Here is a 5,686-nt window from a genome sequence, read left to right on the forward strand (position 1 = left end):
GGAGCATCCTATTTAACATTTAAAAATTCACATAAATTTAATTAAAACTTTGATAGTCCAGAAAAATGGAAGGGTTAATATATATGGCTTTGGTACACACTACAGAAAATACAGCCAGGAGTCGTCCCTAAACTACATACAACTCACAATTACTTAATTATTAATTAAATATGTCTTTTGCTATGAAATCTCTGAGCAGCGATATAGGTCTAGACAAAGAAAACCCCTAAGTTACAGAATAACGCATACTTCTAAACATACAACAATTTAAGGCAACAGGTTAAAACGTTTCTATGACAGCCAATATGTCACAGAAAATATAGAAATACATATGTACATATCTGTATATACATATATAGCAATATGAACAATGCCAGCAATTGTGGAACCATGTCAAGCAAAAAGTACACTGATCACTTTTAGATTAATAGGAAAAAATGTTTAAAGTTCATTGCTTTAAAAAAAATACAGGAAATACTACTAATCATCCTTGCATTTATAAATAGCTTGAAATCAGCTAAACCACACATCAGTCCCAGTCGGAGCCCAGGGACTGTTTGATCTGATGAACCTCTTAAATGGGGGGATAATTCCTTCCTTTGTGACTTCTTGTCAGACTTGATTGAGGTAAGGCATATAAAATGCGCATCTTAGTGACAGGCACATAGTATAGGCTCAAAAAATGTTAACTATAACATCAACCTTTCTATCATTCATATGCAATTTTGTGCTTTGGGGAGGAAAAGCCAGGGTTTGAATGGTAGAGACAGAAGAGGTGGGGATCCCAGAATTCTAGAGGAAGAGCAGGAAAGGTTAACTATATCTGGGGTCACTGTTTGCCCATCTTCCTCTATTTTTAACTGTATTGTTTTTGGTAGAGCTAAAATTGGTTTACAATACTGTACATGATTTAAGGATACAGGTCCATACCTCTACAGATACAGGCATGCCATGCCCACCACCGGAGTACCTATAGTCCTAAAGTATAATCTGTTAGACTCCTCCCTCAAATGCTCCCCACACTCCTCTCCACCTCTGGTACCCTCAATTACACAGTCACATTTCTAGGATTTTTTTTTTTGCTTTCATTTTGGCTGTTCCTTTGCTTTGTTTCCTATGTTCTACATATGAATGAAATCATCCAGTAATTGTCTTTCTATATCTGAGTTATTTCCCTTAGCATAATTCCCTCCAGTAGCTCCATCCACATTGCTGCAAACAGAAAGATTTCACCTTTTTATTGCTGAGTAATACTCCATTGTGTACACATACACACACACACACACACATCACATCTTCTTTATCCATTCTTCTATTTGTGGACACTTAAATGATTTCACCTTCCTCTTTGACCTGTTAAATGATCCCATATCTTCATCACTGTTCTTTGGAACACTGGCTGACTTTCCGGAAGCCTCTCTTGCGATCTGTATTAATAGTTTTTCCGCTCTTATTTTCAAAAGTAAAAGTTTCTTTTAAAAAGAAACATTTATTTTTCTGTGGGTTTCTGTAAAGTAACCATCTGAGGAATCTAACACTAAATCTCCATTAATAATAACTAGTCATTAGCTTAATCAATGCTCTGTCATGGATAATACATTCATTTGCCTTTTCTTTGATTGGGTGAATAAAACTTAAAATATTGAAACACACTTGTACTACCTACTTTTAAAGGTTCTTTGAGGTGTTCTTTAGTCTGTACCAGGAAAAGAGTCACCTCACGATTACAATGTAGGCTACCAATGACTGAGTCCCTGCCACGTTCTCTATCCATCCAGAGAGCTCCGTTGAAGAATTTAGACACAAATGAAGTCAGAAACCAAATGATAAGATCCAAGGCATCTGAAGAGTGAGCTCCTGGAACCCTAACCTAAGTCACCATGAATTCAAGCACAAATCTTCAGTTCAATAAAAAGGAGAATTTTATTGAAAAATAAAACCATTCCACATATTTTTCAAGCCCTCAATTTAATATTTTTATTAAGCAATATTTACTTTTAATTTTCTTGAGAGCTATTCTGTGTATATAATCAAGGGAGTAAAAACAAGGAAAGGGGAAGAAGGCTATTTGTTCCAGTGCCAGGTCTATGTAATCTTGGAAAAAGGCAACATGTTTAACTTTTAAGGCCCTACTGAGAAATAATATGAAATAGTTTGCCTCGTTTTTGCGAAGTGGAAGAAACACAGGACATACTGTCTATGGAATATGCTATTAAGTACACATGACTGACTAATGGTGAGTTGTGTAGGGTGGGTTTTTAAATTATTTTTTAATTTACTTTTTGGGAAGCAACTATAATGAGTTGTGTTTTCTGATAACAAAGTCTCTACAAGCAGTATCTTTCTTTTTGCTGTACAAAATATAAAATAAAATATGCACATCCATTAGAGGTGGAAAATTGTATAATCTCTAGGAGGACTTGAGTTAGATTGGCTTTTTGATCCATGGACATTCTTTAAAAGAATTAGCCCAGATTCTGACAGGAGCATGGTCTGGACATCCCATGGGAATGCAATACATGGAATCTTTGTCTTCATCATCAAATACTGTTCAAGAGCAGTTGGTTTTGAAGCGCCCAAAAGACAGGCATCACCAACTCCAGGCAAGAAGAAACTAGATAGGTGATATGGTATAAATGATGAAACAGGCCAGGTGGAAGCAAGTACTTGGAGCACTGTGATGACAAATGGCAGCTGACGCGTGGCTACCATGTTAAGGAGATAATCTGGGGCTGTGGGATAATAGCAAAGTGGCCATCAAAAGGGACAGCGTTTCCAGTGTTGGCTGATGAGGCCATGTTGGAGTTGACGCCCAACATTCAGAGCATCTAATGATTTTTGTTTTTTTAAAGATTTTATTTATTTATGGGTACAGAACTGGGGTACAGGCCAGAGGTGCAGGGATAGCAAGAGGATTCACCACACACAGAGCGGGGAGCAGAACAGGCAGATAGACCAAGTACACAGCTGAGGGGAGCAGCGGGGGGGTCAGAAGAGGTCTGCCACGCCATGTGGATCTCCTCCGGGGCAGGCATGAGGAAGCGGCTTTAGCCTCCCAGTGCAGTGCTTTAACCCGCTGCGCCACCAGGGAGAGCCCGCATCTAATGATTTTTAAGTAAAAATAGAATTTTGAATTAAGGTGTCATCTTCTAATATTTAATATTCATAATAAATTTAAAAAAATACTATCTGGGTCTGCTTGTAAAAACAACCAGGGTCCCTGTCTGACTAAGAAGGCCACTAGTTTGCAACTTCCAGTGTAAGGAAACAAGACACATAGTCATAAAAATTATACCTGAAAGTGATCTCACAGTTCTGAATATTTACACCTCTATATTAGTCTTTGTATAATGTTTAAAATAATTTACTCAAACCAACAGAAATGGCAGTTCAGACAGAGGGTTCCCTGTGACAATAGAAAGTAGGTTTCTCAATATACAAACCATACCTCACCTCCTTCAGAATTAATGAAAGAACTTATTTAAAATGTGCATGCCAGATTTGCATTGATGAGGTCTCAGGTGACTCCAAGCCTCAGGTGCCCAATCCCCAGGTGACTCTAATAGTCATTTAGCCGGTAATGGAGTTCACCCCTTGGAGGATAGGACAGCTATGGTATTATTTCGCTGCCAGCCTGAACTTCTGTATTTCCCTATTCACCCAGGCAGAGACAGTGCCAATTTAAAGTGGGCTTAGTTTTGGATTCTCTGAACCCTTGCTTGGCTGGTCGTCCAGAGCACATCTGTGCTTTGGGCTCAGTCAGTTCCTTAGTTACAGGCAGATACTTCACAATGGCAAGTATCTACCTCATTAGTTCCTAGCTTCTGGTTGCTTGGTATATGTCTTCATTTAGCTAATGTCTTACAGGGTTATTTCTTCTCAGCTGCCCCCTGAGTATTTATGTGATATACCCGATTGGTGCCCAGTAAGTAATTTTTGATTGACTATAAGACCAGGCATTGATTAGGACACTGTGAACTAGGCTTATTGGATCAGCTGTCCAGAAGCAGGGTGAACAATCATTTACTCTAATTCAATAGGCATTTTAGCTGAACCAATCATTTCCCTGATTTTAGCTCTCGGAAAATTATTTGATGGCATTGACCGAATGAGCCCATCCCCAAATAATGAATATAACTTGTGACCTTGCCTTCTCTGAAATTCAGGGAGTAAACCTACTCTGAGGAGCAAAGAGCTCATTATGCATGCACTCTTACCCAGGACTATGAAAGCAGCATCATGAAGGGGCAGAGCCACAGCCTTGCAGAGAAAATGCTGGTAGACTGACGTGTTCAGTGAACTACACATTTCAGCGTGCCTCGGGAAAACCGCAATTGAAATGAAAATTGTTATTTTGCTTCGCTGAAAAATGAACCAAAAAGCAAGCTGTCTTTAAAAAAACACTGAGATCACAAAAAAAAAGAGAATCAGGCTTGCATACCCTGTAAACAGTTTAAGAGATTATTCCTCCTTCAGACTCTGCTTGAGAGGCGGTTTCCTAAGCCATCCCAAGCATTGTTAGACAAAAGAAATTGATGACCTCTACGGTAACCTTCTTCAAAACACAAACTGATTATTTCTTGCACAGCTTGTCTTTTTTCATCATTTCATGCTTTTCTAGTTAATGCAACAGTTCTTGCTGTTCAGAATATTCAAATACACGCAGCGGTGGCCCCAGACACAGGGGTGGGTCTTGAATTCACCCTCACAGAGGTGAAGTAACATTAAATTTGTCACTGCCTCATCTAAGTCGGCAAGATGGCACAGTATAATATCTTTAAAAATACTAAGTTAAGAAGTCCACAGGGAAGAAGGTGAAAAGAAGGTCAGCTCTTGACATCAAATCAGGTGCCTGAGGTGACGGCCCGCTCAGAGGCTTTACAGCCTGCAAGTCAGCGTTTTGTTATTGAATCCACTACAGGTTGAGGCCAGACAGAGCCTTCAGGAAGCAGCCCTACTTGGGTGCTCAACACCAGCCCGCACCACCTCCCAAAACAGAGACACTGAGCAGGGGGTGTTTATAACAAGAGCTTGACACTGTCAGTGTCCTCTTTTATTTTCTTCTCCCTGTCTCTTAAGGTGTCAAGCTTTATTGTAATGTCTGAAGAACCCATGAATATATTATGTAACTTAGAGAGAGAGAGAGATTAACCTTTGGTTGTCAGAGATCTGAAACTTGTTCATTGAAGAAGTCTTTGAAAACAGTTTTCCATTTGTTGAGCAACTAGAGTTAACATAAAAAAATAAACTTTAGTTTTGCCAGAAACAAATAGAGACCACCATTCAAATAACCTTTTTTCCTTCACAGAACACAGTTAACAGCCATCATTTAAACTAGAATGAAAAAGGTGAAATAAAAATTCCAAGTTCTAATTTTTGCTTTTGCCTTCTGTTATGGAGGTAGAGTTAATGACTTTAGAATAAACCAATTCCAAAATGCTTTAATTAATACAATATACAAATTTCTAAGAGACTTCTATGCTATCTAAAGGAATTAGAAAGTACAGTATTTCATGCATTTTTAAAGTTTGGATGAAATGTACAGTAACTATTATTTACTTATTTATTATTTATTTTTTTAAAGATTTATTTATTTATTCATAAAGAACTGGGGTACAGATCAGAGATGCGGAGGGTGAGAGGATTCACCAGAGACAGAGCGGGGAGCAGAACAGGCAGACTGGTG

The sequence above is a fragment of the Condylura cristata genome, unplaced genomic scaffold, assembly GCF_000260355.1.
Source record: "Condylura cristata isolate star-nosed mole 26May11 unplaced genomic scaffold, ConCri1.0 scaffold00002, whole genome shotgun sequence".
NCBI lineage: Eukaryota > Metazoa > Chordata > Mammalia > Eulipotyphla > Talpidae > Condylura > Condylura cristata.